General features: G+C 42.9%; 1 protein-coding gene across 3 annotated transcripts in view; it reads left to right on the top strand.

Annotated features, from left to right (window-relative positions):
• ADD2 (adducin 2) overlaps nt 1-16,977 on the top strand; it is a 126,013-nt gene that overhangs the window by 62,603 nt on the left and 46,433 nt on the right. Inside the window, exon 1 of one of the 3 annotated variants that reach the window (XM_060187152.1) lies at nt 13,002-13,023. The exons of the other annotated variants lie outside the window; for them this stretch is intronic. The gene's annotated coding sequence lies outside the window, so the exon portion shown is untranslated. Of the gene's footprint in view, nt 1-13,001; nt 13,024-16,977 lie in introns of those variants that run through there. 3 annotated transcript variants of the gene reach the window in all.

Genomic DNA, 16,977 nt, shown 5'->3' on the forward strand with positions numbered 1-16,977 from the left:
TATATAACTCCACTATTCCCTATAAGTGGCCTTTTCCTCCTGTTTTCTAAATAGAAGGTAACACAAAGGGAGACATACACACACACACACACACAGAAGGAAGCTTGCTGCAGCACTGCTCCACCACTCTGTGATATCCCTCCCTCCCCACCTGCCCCCTCACCCCACCACCCCAGTCCTCCCATAAAGTGGCCCAAGACTCAAGCATGGACCCTGTATACAGTAACATATGTGCTCTACTAGATGAGCCACCCCTTCTCCCATGACGTAATCTTACCTGTGTCTGTGTCTTATGAATCATTTATGATGGGAGCTAGTGCCCACCTGGATAGTCCATCTGAAGATTCCATCTTCAGATTCTAAGTTATTTATATGGATAAAGATTCATTTTCCATATAAGAGTCTAGGAACTAGGACATGGATGTGTTTTTTGAGGGGGGTCACTATTCAACTCACTACACACCCAGTCGGAACATTTCCAGGCAGATTGCTTCCTAGTCCCTCATGAGCTAGTCCAGTTTTGTTATAGGATGCCTGTATTAATATACAAATCACTAACTTGAGGCTACTACCTACTAGGGTTTACCATAAAACCAATATATTAATTAACTGAGTGAAAATAAGGTTTTACTACCTGACATTTGAGACAGTGAGAAACACTCTGAAATGAAATGCCCATGATAGCTGCCTCTCTTTCACCTCTAGTCTTTGTTTCTCCTCTTGCTGGTCCAGCTGTAGCATGTCCTCGGCTTGACTCAGTCCAGTTCATCTCAGCTCAGCTCAGCTCCATGCTCAGCTCAGCTCAGCTCCATGCTCCCTGTACCAACTGTACCATCTCCTTCTCCAGCTCTTCCTCCACTTTTTCCTTTGCTTCTTGTATTTATATTCCAGTCAAAGATCAGATTCCAGTTCTCTCTTGTCCAGTCATTTGCCTTGCAGTCTTTGGTGGCACTTTATCCTTGCTTTCTTGCTTGGTACCAGGAATTGTGGGAAATGTAATTTTTCTTTTTTTTATATATTTTATTTTATTTATTTATTCCCTTTTGTTGCCCTTGTTGTTTTATTGTTGTAGTTGTCGTTGTTGGATAGGACAGAGAGAAATGGAGAGAGGAGGGGAAGACAGAGAGGAGGAAAGAAAGATAGACACCTGCAGACCTGCTTCACCGCCTGTGAAGCGACTCCCCTGCAGGTGGGGAGCCGGGGTTCGAACCGGGATCCTTCTGCCGGTCCTTGTGCTTTGCGCCACCTGCGCTTAACCCGCTGCGCTACAGCCCGACTCCCGGAAATGTAATTTTTCTATATCAAGTTCCACAGTGGGCTCCGGAATGATGGATTCATGGCAGGACAGTGCCAGGCATAGTACCTGGGGATAGGAGGAACTTAAAGAGATCTTATATCTTTTGATAGCTACCTGCCTGTTTTTGATATAGATAATAGAGATACAGATAGTTACACTTTGCCCTCAAGTCTTTTTATTTATATAGATAATATATAAATTTTATTTATATATTATTATTTATATATATTATTTGTATAGATAATATATAAATTTTGATTATATAGATAATAGAGATACAGATAGTTACACTTTGCCCCTAAGTCTATTTATTTATTTTTATTGCCACAGGGTTATATCACTGAGGCTTAGTGCCTGCATGATTAATTTACTGCTTCTAGTGACCACTTTTCCCCTTTTATGTGACAGGACAGAGAGAAATTCAGAGGGGGTAGAAAGGAAGGGGGAAGAAAATTTGAAACCTGCAGCACTGCTCACCCCCTGCAGGTGGGGACAGTGGTGGGGCGGGAGGGCTTAAATCTGCATCTTTGCTGTGCACTTGACTAGGTGCTCCACTGCCCCCTCTCATTGTGGGTACTTATTTATTATGAAACAATGTCCTTAGATGAATACTGAGTGAGGTTTTGGGGGCACTTCTAGTTGGTATTGCCATGGATTAATGCATTCCTTTTGTTTGCTAATCATTGTGTTGAAACAATGTTTACTTTGCTTTAAGTGCCCTTGCTTTGGACTGTGAGAAGTGTGATATCACTCAGTACTCACCCTCTTTATACCTTGCCTGACTTTCTGCTATGATTTGTAGTCCTTTGCCATCTTTTTCTTTCCCAGATTGGGAAAAAGAAAAAAAAAAATCCTCATGTCTGTCCCAAGTTTGACTGCCAATAGTTCCCAGAACTCCTTTGAAAGCTGTAACAGCCCTGGAAGCACTAGGTTGCCTGCTCAGATGGGAATATGGAGCTCACTGTTTAAAACTGCTTATAAGCAGTTAAAAAAAAAAACAAAAAAACAACTTCCTCTGTCAGTACAGAGATTCGGCAACAGACATAACACTGCCTAGTTTTATTAAACTCAGTTTCACAGTTTCATAGACATTCTCTTGAGAACATTTGATGGGGCAGTTGGCCCAGATGTAGGCTTACTGGCAAGATGGAATCCAGACTGTGATTTTAAAAATTCAATTGTTATTATGTCAATAGACCACAGGAGGAATGATTTAATAGCAGCATCTCATACTGATTGAGGACATGTTAACCATCAAAATGTGCAAAGCCTGTACCTTTATACACATCTTATATATTCCTCTCAAAGGTTCTGTTCCTCTTTCCATTGTGTGGATGAAGAAACTGAGGTTTAAAAAATCCAGTAACTTGTCCAAGATCACAAAGCTAGGCAGACACAGAGCTGGAATTCAGTCTTGGGTCCTCAGACATCTCTGAAGCCTGGCAAAGTCATGATGGATGGTGAGTCTATTTTATTGGATAGGACAAAGAGAAATTGAGAGAGGAGGGGGAGATAGAGAGGGAAAAAGAAAGACACCTGCAGCTCTGCTTCACCACTTGTGAAGCACCCCTGCTGCTGGTGGTGGGGAGCTGGGACTCAAACCTGGAACCTTGTATGGGTCCTTGTGCTATGTGTGCTTAATTGGGTGTGTTACTGCCCATCCCCCCTCCCCAATATCTCTGACTCTTAATGGAGTGAGATACCTTTGGGATCCTGCTGAGTTATTTACCATGGCAGCCCTACCCCTGCAATAGCTCATGATTTCCCTTCTGTTGGCCTTTGAGCTCTGTATCCCTAGCAATGGGAAAAACAGATCTGAATGGCAGACTGGGGAAGGCTCTTGGAGGAAGCATATGGGAAGTGGGAGCTAGCACTAACTACTATGTGTCAGTGTATAAGGGAAAGTGGGGAGACGTTTGTTCCCCCAATAATAAAGGTCCATCACACATTATCTCTACAAAGAATTGAGGAGAGGGCACTTTAAACTTTATGAAGGAAAATTGAGAACACTCACATGTTAGAACAAGAGAAAGAGAGAGAGAGAGAAGCAAACATTTACACGGTGATCACGTGGTGAATCGGGCAGAGAGAAAGAAAGCTTAAAGGTTCAGCTTTTTTTTAACACTTTTTCAAAAAATATTTATTTGTTTGTTTATCCCCTTTTGTTGCCTTTGTTGTTTTATAGTTGTTGTTGTTATTGATGTCCTTGTTGTTGGATAGGACAGAGAGAAATAGAGAGAGAAGGGGAAGACAGAGAGGGGGAGAGAAAGACACCTGCAGACCTGCTTTACCACCTGTGAAGCAACTCTCCTGCAGGTATTGGAGCCGGAGGCTCCAACCAGAATCCTTACGCCAGTCCTTGTACTTCGCTTAACCTGCTGCGCTACCGCCTGACTCCCAAGGTTCAGCTTTTTAAAACCCAAGCCCCACCTCTTTCTAAGACACATCTGTAACCACTCCTATTTTATGGGTGGTACCTTGTCCCTCAACATTAGACTTCTGAGAATACTCCCAGTGATAGTAGTTATCATCAGTTCAGCAAATCAGAAAGCCATTTTATAGATCTTCTCTATTTTCATCTTATAGGAAGGATGCTAGGGATGGACCAAACTCAGGATGATGCCATGCATACAAAGCATGGAATCTAGCACTGGTCTGCTTACTGGGCCTTCGCTGCTGTCTTTTAAACTTTGGTTTTCTCAGCTAGTCTGGTCTCACCTTATGACATTATGCTCCTATTTCACTGAAGAGGAAGATGCTTCCTCAGCAGAAATGGATATACACTGAGTAAAGTCTGTTTGGGAGCTGGGTAAGTCAGTCTGTCATGCTGGGTCCTTCTCTATACTGGTAGGAAACAGAACCGACAGCAAAGACATCTCATTTATAGCTAAATCTTGATGAAGGTGTTGAGGAACTCTCCTAAAGCCACATCGCCTACTGCTCTCATTTCATCCTTTGGTTTCATCATGGGAAAGGCAGCCCTGAAGTTAGTAGTACTAACTTCATAATTAGATTGTCATAGGTTATCAAGTCTAAGGTGTTCATTGCCACCTACATCTCAATGTCTCTGAAATTGAGACATGTCCTCCAATTAATGGTAACTGATGACTATAGTTAATGGTAACTCATGACTAGGAACAGGCAATCCACTAAAATGAAGAGGCACATATGCTAGTTATGAATGAATAAAGAAATATTTATTTTTATGCAAAAGGGTACAAACCTATCAGAACTCCAACAGGCCAGCACACCCAGCGTGCGTTCTGTCCAGCTTTTTTATCCCTAAGGCAGATTTGGAAATACATTGTCCTGGGGCCAGGTGATGGCACACCTAGTTAAGTGAGCATATTACAGTATACAAGGAACCAGGTTCAAGCCCCTGGTGCCCACCTGCAGGGGGAAAGCTTCATGAGTGGTGAGGCAGGACTGCAGGTGTCTCTCTGTCTCTTCTCCTCTCTACCTCTCCCTCCCCTCTCAATTTCTCTCTGTCCCTATACAATTTTATATATATATATATACATTGTCCTCCATGGATTGGAAACTTGGAATCACAATCTTATTGCGATTGACCAAGCTGAAGGATGGAAGGGCTCATGGAGAGAACACTTTCCTTTCAATGTTAGAGACCCATGTTCTGCTCATGTAGTCTTGTACAGATGTGGTCACTCTCAACCCTGAGGATTTTTAACAGCCTGGTGGTCTGAGATAAGCAGCTAGGGAGGATGTTTATCATTAAATAGTACCTTGGAATTGCAGCTACAGTTGCACAGGTACTTTGTGCAAGTTTGCTGAGCTCATATCCTAGCTTAGGTATCTGGGTGGGGATAATAAAACACTAAGATATAACATGCCTTCTCTCTACTTTTATACAAGGCTACATACAGCAGGTAACCAGGCAGGATCAGTCCTTAAAACTACTCTCTGACAGAAAACAAAACACACACACACACACACACACACACACACATAAGATAAACCATTTCTCACAAATTGATAGAGATTTTCCTTCCTTCCTTCCTTCCTTTCTTTTTCTGTATTGGGGGATTAATGGTTTATATTCGACAGTAAGATAATGGTAGTTTATACATGTGTAACATTTCTCAGTTTTCCACATAACAATTCAGCCCCCACTAAGTTCTCCTCTGCCATCATGTTCCAGGACCTGAAACCTCCCCCAGAATCTTTTACTTTGGTGGGTTTTTCCTTTCTTAGCAACATTTAAAATATTGTCATTTCTATCAGCCAGTAGATCTTAGATTTAAAGTACAATGATGCCTATCGCTTTGTTTCTATTCCTCACTACCAAACTAATACCTTGAATTGTATCTCTGTTTTCACATTGAAGTCTCTATCAAAAATAGTCCTTGTGATTAGCCTCCCATGCCATTTCTTTAAGCAAGGCTAAGTCTCCAGCACTCCTTCAACTGTTACCATGGTTTTAATGTTTCACTGTCTTTGTCCTACATCTTAGCAACTATTTTATGGGAGCTCAGGAAGCAATGAACCAGTCGTACTTTGAGATTTGTGATTTCACCTATGTGTTTGTTTCCCTGAGTGTGATGTTAACAGAGCAATCACTATGATACCTAGAATGACTTGGACTGGATTTTATTAATCTTCCTACAAAAGGAGCACCCCTTTTATAACCTAGATGTGGGGATAAGCTGATTTCCTTGGTAATTGTCCTTTTGTATCTCTGATCTCTTTTTACAGCTCTGACTTTAAATCAGCTGATTATTAATTGCTATATCCAGCTCAGTGTTGAAATTTCCTGGATATATTAATATATATCATCTGATTTTCAGAAACATGTGATTTCCTGATGACCTTTTGCTAGAATCTATATCTTAGAAGATTTGATTCTACTTTACTTAAGAATAAAGGAAAAGAAAAACAACTAATAGTGTCTTGAGAAAAGAATCTTCAAAGGAAAATAAACTACTTTTTATAATAATTTACTATAGGAACCTGGAGAAAAGTATAAAAAAACTAGTGGGTTCCCTTCATATAGTTCAAAAAGCATGACTTCTAAAAAAATAGGGAGAGAGTGGTCATAGAAGAGAATAGTTTAAGATGGAAAAGTCTGAGTTGAATATGGAAGAAAAGTATGCATAAGAAAAAATAATCAATTTTAGTGGATTTTACTACTTTAATTTGGCTGAATCAAAACCAATTCTTCTTCTCCTTCTTCTTCTTCTTCTTCTTCTTCTTCTTCTTCTTCTTCTTCTTCTTCTTCTTCTTCTTCTTCTTCTTCTTCTTCTTCTTCTTCTTCTTCCTCTAGCATTTGCCCTTCTTCCGTAGCCAGTCAACAGCGTCAGGTTGAGCCTGATGTAAAGTTTTGAGACCTTCTTTGAATCTGGAGAGGTGGCAGTCGTTGACTATGTGGGTCATTGTCTGTAGCCGCAGGGGCAGTTCGGGTCATCTCTGGCTCCCCAGCGATGGAACATGGCGCACTGGCTAGTTCGATAGTGATTGAGGAGGGCCCAATCATAACATGCTAGGTCAAAGCCGGGTTGACGCTCGCAGGGGTCTGTGATGAGCTGTTTGTTCTTTACCTCAGCTGACTGCCAACTCTGTTTCCAAGAGTCTGGAACAGAGAAGTTCAAAACCAATGATGTTGGAGATAATGACAGCCTGTCAGAGGGTGAGTAAAATGTCAATAATAATACTAATAGCTAAAATATGAAGCATTAGGAGAAGAGATTCAATACGTGGATCATTGATGATCCTGAAGGAGACACATGAGAATATGTGGAATGGAAGCAGTAACAATAGAGTTAATGGAAGACTGTTAAGAGCTAAAGAATAGGTGTGAGTATGCTTTTCAAAGTAGGCTATCTGCTATAATGAGAACTTTAGAATCTGCAATCAGATGCTCAGTGGTTCCTTCCACTGGGTGGCTACATCATCCCTAAAAGGCCCCATGTTCCCACTGAATCAGCTGTATCCAACAGGGAACCAAGGAAGGAGAGGATAGAGAAAGCACTTCTGCCTTTAATTGCCTTGCCTATGGGTGACACACATCACTTCTGCTTATATTTCATTGGCTTACATTCCAATTGCCCCTATTCCCAGATGGTCTGGGAAATGTGGATGTTCAAGCAGAAGAAGAGATGGGCTAGCTGAGCAGCACATGCCATTGTCTCTGACAAACAAATAAGGAAACACACAGATATATACAGAAGTTGAAATAGCTCTTTCCATATCTTCATGATAAAATAAATCCAAGCTAGCTTCTGGAGGTGGTGCAGTGGATAAACTGTTGGACCCTCAAGCAAGATGTCCCAAGTTTGATCCCTGGCATTGTATATGCCAAAGTTATGCTCTAGTCCTCTCTCTCTCTCTCTCTCTCTCTCTCTCTCTCACCCTCCGTGTGTGTGTTTCTCATCAATCAATATTGAATAAATAAATCTTTAAATAATCCAAGTCATACCGGATTATAGGGAGGCGTGGAAGCAAAAAACAAAACAGCTAACCAACCAAACATAAAATATTTGTTTCAAACATTGTGACAGTCTGAGTCTGTTAGGTTTATGGGCATCTTCACATGGATGTTCCAAAGGCCAGTAGTTTCCCTTAATGAGACTTTAGACACTTTCATCCTTGAACATATTAACTTCCATTTTTAATATTTCCTGTTCCTGGACCTACTAATTCTCTGTTTTTTCCCCAAATTAGCAAGTCCCAAGTCTCATTGGAGTTATGACTTTCCACAGCTTCCTCAGTTTGGAGAGGGGAAGGGTGGTACCACATTCTCCTCCAGTGCCAGATGCAAGGTGTTTTTATAGTTCTCTCTTTTATCCAGTTACAAAAATAAAGAAAAAAAACAAAACAACAACAAAACAAAACACTATAACATTAACACGGTCCAGGAGGTGATACAGTGGGTAGGGCTCTGGACTTAAAAACATGAGGTCCCGAGTTTGACCTCCAGCATTGCAGGTGCCAGAGTGATGCTTTCTGTTTCTGCCCCCTCAAATCAATTAATAAATCTTTTTTTTAAATCAACATTATTAATTTGACTTGAATGTGTTTAAATAGCAGTTATTTCAACCATCCAATGCTCTGAGTATGGTTTAATCTTCTAGAGAGCAAAGGACACATCACCTCACTGCTGTTTCAGGGTTTCTTTGCTAGGGGTGGGCATAGTGGGTAAGGATGATTTTACCATATGATTCATTGGATAATAAGTCACTTTCCTATTGAAGGACAAATGCTTTCGGATTCAGCTACAAAGAACAAACTATTCTATGTTTGAACTTCATGAAAGTAATGTTTTCCCCTTTTGTTGCCCTGCTTTTTAAATTTTATCGTAGTTGTGGTTATTATTGTTGTTGTCATTGATGTCATTGTTGTTGGATGGGACAGAGAGAAATCGAGAGAGGAGGGGAAGACAGAGAGGGTGAGAGAAATATAAACACCTGCAGATGTGCTTCACCTCCTGTGAAGCAACCTCCCTGCAGATGGGGAGCCAGGGACTTGAACCAGGATCCTTATGCCGGTCCTTATGCTTTGCAATATGTGGCTATGTGCTCTTAACCCGCTGCACTACCACCCAACCCCCCGGTAATTTTTTTTTTAAATAATTGCTCTTATTGGTTTTCGCTACAGTCTTGCCTGGAGCTAGAGGATAGACCAGATGACCCTTTAAAGGGTCAAAGACAGCCTGAGGTATGGAATAGTAAATCACAGGGTGTGTCAGTTCAATTAGATAGCCTTTGGAGGAGTTGTTATACAGAGTATATAAATTTGGCTGGCTTCTTTTTACTGAGGAGATTAAATACTCAAACGCTAAATCCAACCATTCTGCTAGTCAGCATTGTTTCTGCATCACCAGGACTTCCTGAATGTCCATTTCTTTCCCCTTCACCAAAGGCATGAGGCCCACATGGGTTTGTACTTTGTGGCAGAGGTATCTGAAAAATGGAATAAAGCTGACCCTGTGCTGGATTGTATTTTAAAGTGCTGGATCTTTTTTTTAATTGTTTTTTTTCAATATTTATTTATTCTCTTCTGTTGCCCTTGTTTTTTTTTTATTGTTGTAGTTACTATTGTTGTTGTCGTTGTTGGATAGGACAGAGAGAAATGGAGAGAGGAGGGAAGACAAAGGGGGAGAGAGAGATAGACACCTGCAGACCTGCTTCACTGCCTGTGAAATGACGCCCCTATGGGTGGGAAGCCAGGAGCTCGAACCGGGATCCTTAACACCGGTCCTTGTACTTTGCGCCACCTGTGCTTAACTGGCTGCACTACCGCCCGGCTCCCAAAGTGCTGGATCTTTAAAGTTGCCCATATTCATTTGGATAAGGATAGATAAATGCAGAAAAAGCAAAAAGAGAGACCAGGTTCTGGACACAGGTATATTCCAAACTGATGTTTTACTCTTGGAAAGCTCTGTGGCCTTGATCAAGTCACTTTCCTGGATCCTCAGTTTCCTCACCTGAAAACCTCACAGGTCCTTCATGACAGCACTGATGAGAAAGATCCAGCATTGCACAGAAACCTAGTTGGCTTTAACAGCCCAAATTGTTTTAACTGAATAACATATAACACAGGAGCTTGATCTTCATAAATGTAGACCTAAATTTTCTAGTCTACTGTTCTACTAAGCATTGGATGTGTTCACTTTAGACTACCTGACATTCATTTTCACATTCCTGTGTTATATAGAACATAACAATGCAATAGACTCTGTCTGCCTGTTTGTCTGTCTGTCTATCTATCATCCATCATTCTAGTTTCATTTGTATTGATATTTTTCACTTTACCATAACTTTGGGCCTCTAGCAAGCAGAAGTCAAATCTTATTTCTTCAGGGAATCTTCCTTCTTATGTCCAATTCCATATTTATTATTTAGTAGTAGTAGTTTAACATTGATTTACAAAGTTACAAGATTTCAGGAGTAGTTTCATATCCATGTGTGTATTTGTGAGTGTGTGTGTGTGTGTGTGTGAGAGAGAGTCACTGGATTCACCACCAGGTTCTGTGCACCCTCCCCCTCATAACTACCATAGTTCTCACAAAGTCTGAGAGGCAGTTTGCTTGCTATTTTTTGCAAGTTCATTTGCCTGGGTTATGTGTATTCCACATATCAGCAAGACCATTTTGTAGTTTTTTTTTTTTATTTCCTTACTTATTCACATAGTATAAGTACCTCTAGTTCCATCTATTTTGTCCTAGGACTCTACAATATCACTTTTTTAATTGTAAAGTAGTATTCCATTGAGTATACATATCCCATAACTTTTTTTTTAATCCAGTCATCTACTGATGGACATTTAGACTGATTCCATATTTTGGCTATTGTGAATAGTGTATGTCTGAACATAGGAATATACATATCATGGGAGCTGGGCAGTGGTGCACCAGATTAAGCGCACAGAGTACTAAGAACAAGGTCCCACACAAGGTTCCCTGTTCGAGGCCCCATTTCCCCACCTGTGAGGGGAGTTGCCTCACAAGCAGTGAAGCAGATCTGCAGGGGTTTATCTTTCTCTCCCCGCTCTCTATCTTCCCCTCCTCTCTCAATGTCTCTCTGTCTTATCCAATAAAATGGGGGGGAGGGAAATGGCCTCTAGGAGCACAGGACTCGTGTACTGGCACTGAGCCCTAGCGATAACCCTGGAGACAAAATAAAAAGGGGTGGTGGTGGAATATACATACCATTTCAGATTAGTGTTGTTGAGTTCTTTGCGTATATATATCTAAGAGGGAGTGGTATTACTGGATCATAAGGTATTTCCATTTTTATTTAAGGACTCTCCATATTCTTCCATAGGACTGTATACCCACCAACAATGTATCAGAGTTCTTTTCCTCCACATTCTTACCAATACTTGTTGTTTCAAATCTTATCCTCCTTTACATAGTACTATGTGCACTTAACCAGGTACGCTCCTGCCTGGCCCTTTTTCTTTATTTCCTACCAGAGCTCTTACCTATGCAATTCCACTGTTTCTGGTATTTCTTTGCTTGTTTTTTCCTTTTTAAATTCTAGACAGAAAGAGACATAGAAGACAAGACATAGAGGAGAGACACTGCAGCACTACTCCAGTGTTCATGGAGCATCCCCTGACACTATGTAAAGTGCTTCCCTGTGATGGCAGGCCCTTGAACCCTGGTCTGTGAACATGGAGAAGTGTTTGTTCCACTGGGCAAGCCATTTCCTGGCCTCTCTAATCTTTCTGATGTGGGTCATTCTTACTGGCTTGATGTAGTGCTGCATTGTGTTTCAATTTGCTTTTCTCTAGTAATGTGATGTGGAAGTGTGTGTGTGTGTGTGTGTGTATGTGTGCGTGTGTGCGTGTGTGCGTGTGCGTGTGTGTGTGTGTGTGCCACCTGTATGTCTTCTTTGGAGAATCATCTATTCTGACCTTTTGCCCACTTATCTCTAGTTTCAGTTGTTTATCACACCTGAGCACCAACAGATACTCAACAAACAATGGTGCTTATTCAGTAAAAGGGAATGGAATTGGTGTCAAGTAGTGAGAAAGAATGCTGGGTTCATTCATCCCGCTTTGGTGCAATTCCTGAATAATAGAAACAACTACCTGTTGTTAGTCACTAGGTGTTGGGCCTTTTGCTAGAAGTCTTTAAAATTCACTGAAACTTGTTCAGTGGTGGAAGAAGATGGCCTGTTGGAAAAGGGTGTGCTGTGCTGACACTATCATGGGGAAATGAGAAAACAGTACTCCTGTGACAAATGCCAGGAAAGGCATTTTTAGGGGAAAAAATTAACTGGATTTTACTAGAAGTGTATCAGGGAGATTCAGACATGAACATTTCTTAGACTTGCAGCAGTGAGGGGGTTGTGGGCTTTTTCCAGCTAAGGGGACTCTACAGCTGGACAGAGGGAGATTACCTATTTCCTCCGTCATCCTCCCTTTCTTCTCTTAAACTATTTCTGTCTTGGGAGTCGGGTGGTAGCACAGCGGGTTAAGCACATGTGGTATAAAGCGCAAGGACCAGCATAAGGATCCCGGTTCGAGCCTCCGGCTCTCCACCTGCAGGGGAGTCACTTCACAGGCGGTGAAGCAGGTCTGCAGGTGTCTATCTTTTTCTCCCCCTCTCTGTCTTCCCCTCCTCTCTCCATTTCTCTCTGTCCTATCCAACAACAATGACATCAATAACAACAATAATAAAACAAGGGTAACAAAAGGGGATAAACAAATAAATATTTTTTTATTTTCCTTTTTGTTGCCCTTGTTATCTTTGTATTGTTGTTGTAGTTATTATTATTGTTACTGATGTCATTGTTGTTGGATAGGGCAGAGAGAAATTGAGAGAGGAGGGGAAGACAGAGAGGGGGAGAGAAAGATAGACACGAGCAGACCTGCTTCACCGCCTGTGAAGCGACTCCCCTGCAGGTGGGGAGCTGGGGGCTCAAACCGGGATCCTTATATCGGTCTTTGTGCTTTGCACCACCTGCGCCTAACCCGCTGTGCTACCATATTTTTAAAAAACTATTTTTGTCTTAATTGCTGAGGGTAGTGAAGGGTTAACGTAGAACTCTGGAAACTTCAGAGACATGTGAAAAAGATGATGATAAGCTCCAGCAGAATCCCACCACCCAGCAGCTCGAACTCTCTCTTTATCTGGGCACAGCAGGCAGGGTGTGGTCCAGTTCCTTCTCTTAAAGTCTCTATGTACTTTTCAAAACTGCTGTCTCCTCCTTCACTTGTCTTCTTCTGGGCCCAACAAGTTTGGGCTCTGACTTCAGGGATCGGTGAGTTTGGGCTTGGAGTTGACTGTTGGAGCTGGGAAGCTGTGGCTTTCAGAGAATGGGGGCCATGCTGATGGAGACAGCTGGGAAATGCCAATTAGGAACCTCTTTCCACTTTGGACTCAGGATGCTGGGTGCTGCAGACTGTCTTTTCCCGTCTGGAGAGTACTCACAGAGGGAGCATGAAATAGGCACTGTCTCTCCTCAGTGCACACAGAGGTTAGACAGATTCCAGCAAAAAGTCAGACAACTTGGCCGTCTGTAACTCTTTTCCAAGACCTCCTGTTACTCTTATAGCTGTAAGGAGAGACCCACAGAAATGTGATTTCATGCTCCAGTGACAGATCAGCAGCGGAGCTGGAAGATGTTCTGTGGTAGGGAGCACCTCTTAGGAGAGTGAATCTTGCATGGAGACTTTTTGGTGTGAGAGAGAATGCAGACTGGAGGAGCTGAAAAGGCACTTCAGGGCTCCCTCCACAAAAAGTGGAGGGTCCTGGGGTGGGGGTAGGTGAAGAACTGCTAGAAAGAGGAGGTGACAAAAATAGATAGGCGGGAGTCGGGCTGTAGCGCAGTGGGTTAAGCGCAGGTGGCGCAAAGCACAAGGACCGGCATAAGGATCCCGGTTCGAACCCCGGCTCCCCACCTGCAGGGGAGTCGCTTCACAGGCGGTGAAGCAGGTCTGCAGGTGTCTATCTTTCTCTCCTCCTCTCTATCTTCCCCTCCCCTCTCCATTTCTCTCTGTCCTATCCAACAACGACAACAACAATAATAACTACAACAATAAAAAAAACAAGGGCAACAAAAGGGAATAAATAAATAAAATAGATATTTTTAAAAAAATAGATAGGCAGCAGGGCTGCACTCTTTCTTTCTTTCTTTTATAAAAATGGAGAGAGAGAAAGAGAGAGAGAGAGAGATGAGACCACAGCACTAATGCTTCCTTCAGTGCTGTGGGGGCCATGCACAAACCTGGGTCACATACATGGCAGAGCACAGCACACTATCCAAGTGAGCTAATTCGCTATCCCAGGGCTGAATTTTGGAAGGCCCAAGAGGTAGTGGTGTTACAACAGCATGTGCTGTGTAATGCTACTCTCCTCTGTGCTCCCAAATCAATGTTTACTTGTGGGCTTGCTAGCATCAGAGTTAGAATCAATTGCTAGAATTCTGCTTCAAAACAGGCTGCTGGAGAGGGCCCAACCATGTGGTTATGTAACAAAAGAACATTTTGTTTGTAAGCAGGTGATTTTCACTCTAGGACATCATCACTCAGCATCTTCTCCACAAGAGAGGCTGCTCTAGGGGGCTGTCTCCCCATAGTGGGCCATGAGCTCCCCTGGGGCCTTACTCACCTCTGGGGTCCCAGGGCCTGGACAGTGCCCACTGTACTTATCTGGCCATTAGTGGAGTTCTAGTTCATCGAGCATTTATTTAGCCTGGTACCAGGCCCTATGGCTGAAGACAGTGTTGCTGTCTGACTGTGAAATGAAGGAAAAAGTAAAGGTGACACTAGAGCCTAGGGGACCAGTGTGTGAGGGTTGGGGAAGGCTTCTGGGAGCAGTAGACAACCTGAGCTGCAGGGAGAAGGCAGAGTACTCCAGGCTGGGGAAGGCAGAAAGGGTACTTCAGGCAGGGAGAAGGCAATAAGATTCAGGGCCTGGTGGGGAAATTTTTAGGACATAGAAGCAGAGAACCTGGTGACAGTTAACTGCACAGGGTAAGTCAATGGGCCTTGCCTTCTGGAAACCCTGGTGGGGCCTCTGACTGGCTGAGCCAGGTGGACAAAGTCCCAGAGGACATTCTAGGTCCTAGGGCAGCCCTGAGGTACGTCAGAGAATTCAGTAAGGGTGGGCTGACACTGGGGGGGGGGGGGCCCATGGGCTTTGTGTGTTAGCTAAGAGCCTGAATCCACAGGGTAGCAATTCTCTAAAGGAAGGAAGGAATCTGAGTGATAAAGGCATGGTCCCCTAATTGGGGACAAGGGAGTTTGAATTTCCAATCCAGAGCTTATCTCTGCTTTGAAAAAGCAAATTCAGAATTTAAATTTTATATTCAATAGTGTGAAAAGCATAACTGTCACTTTTGCTATACAATGTTGATTTGACTGAGTTTGGGGGGAAAGGAGTAGGAACTGGTGGCGGGGACCCTGAAAGAACATGCCCCAAGGTATGGATCAACCAGCCAGTGTTCATGTCCCCAGAGAAGCAATTACAGAAGCCAGAACTCCTTCCTTCTGCTCCCCCAAAAGAATTTTGGTCCATACTCCCAGAGGAGGAGAAATGTTAGGGAAGGATGACCAGAGGGCTCTGAACCCCAACTTCATCAGGAGCTGGTAATGTGTGCACTCTGTTGGGCGTGCCACCACCCAGCCTCAGTATTTTCATTTTAATCAGGGGATAACAAAATAACTTCGTGAATGCACCTCTAGTAGTGCAATTTCTGTGTAGATAGAGATTATTGTGTTTGCTGAATACTTATCTAGGAAAGTGATATCTGTCTTTGTACATGAATGATGCAGACTATTATCTGGCATTCATATAGAAAAACATACTCCAGACAGCCATACCTTGGGAATATGGCCAGAGACCACCTCATACCTCTTTGGAAAGGGCTACTGGGGGAGGGGAGGAAGCTGCAGGTAAGAATATACCTACCTACCTTCAGGATTATTCCTCTGGGATGGTCTATGGACACCCACAAGAAGAATAGCATCCTGGGGTATGTCAGCAAACCCTGCCCTGGAAGCAGCCAATCCCAACAGAGAGGGCACCCACAGTAGTGGGCACTGGGTAGGAGCAGGAGTAAGTGGTTGCTTTTAACTGAAAATGAAAACAGTGGAGGTGGGGGCAGCTGACTATCTGGGCATGCAGAGTATAGAGAATAGCTTTTGCAAACAGCACCCAGGTCCCTAACAAGAGGGGTTAGCATCAAGACTGGGCTTGGGGCCCATCTTGGCACCCAAATGCAGAGCCCTGGGTGACCTAGGTGGAGTGAGAATGAATCTGCCTCAGTATTCTGGCCCAGGCAGGCAGAATGTACCTAAAGGTGAATTTTCCTTGCCTCTCACTGGTGAGACTTCCTGAATACTCTGCTGTGGGCAGCACTGGGCCTGGCCTAGGGGATGGGGGTGGGTGAGAGCTGAGTTGATGAGATGAGACAGGCAGGATCTGTTCCCAGAGCCATGGTAGTAGGGGGCATGAGGTCAGGGGTACTGCTGTGTTGGTATGCATGAGACCCCTTCTGTTTCATTTGGTTTAAATCCCCCCTGCTTAACACTATTCTATTTACATAACCACTTCATTCTATTTACATAACCACTGTTAACAAGTTCCACCCTCCCTCCAGGACATTTGTGGTTCAGTGATAGGATTCTCGCCTAATCTGCCCCCTCTTTGTCACACTCTGATTTTCACCAGTCACTTTTCTCTCCACCCTCTCTATGTCACATCCTGTTTCTACCCTACTTGGGAAGTATATATAAAGACAGCATTGTGAGTTTTAGAGTACTGTACTTTGAGTTTAACTTAGCTCCTCTTAGATTGTGCTGCGTCCTGCATGAATAAAGAGATACTGCCTACAGCTCAACCATGAGTCCCTGGTCATCTGTTACCCGCCCATGAAGCCAGCCCGGTGAAAACAACATAACCCATCAAAAACAACACTGCTGGTCCTAGATAAAACAGGCATCCCTGCTTCTAAACAGTGGTGTACATGAAGAAAAGAAAATATCACTTCCATGCTTTTTAAAAAGACATTCTCTTTTATTTATTTATTTTTATTATATGCCATCCAGGTTATCATGGGCTCAGTGCCTACAAAATGAATCCACCCAATTCCAGGCAGCTATTTGTTTCTTCTTTTATTTGATAGCACAGAAAGAAATTCAGAGGGAGGTGGGGGGATAGAAAGGGACAGTGAAAGAGAGCTACCTGTAGCATTGTTTTATTGCATATGAAG

The sequence above is a fragment of the Erinaceus europaeus genome, chromosome 3 (assembly GCF_950295315.1).
Source record: "Erinaceus europaeus chromosome 3, mEriEur2.1, whole genome shotgun sequence".
In the NCBI taxonomy this organism is placed as follows: Eukaryota; Metazoa; Chordata; class Mammalia; order Eulipotyphla; family Erinaceidae; genus Erinaceus; species Erinaceus europaeus.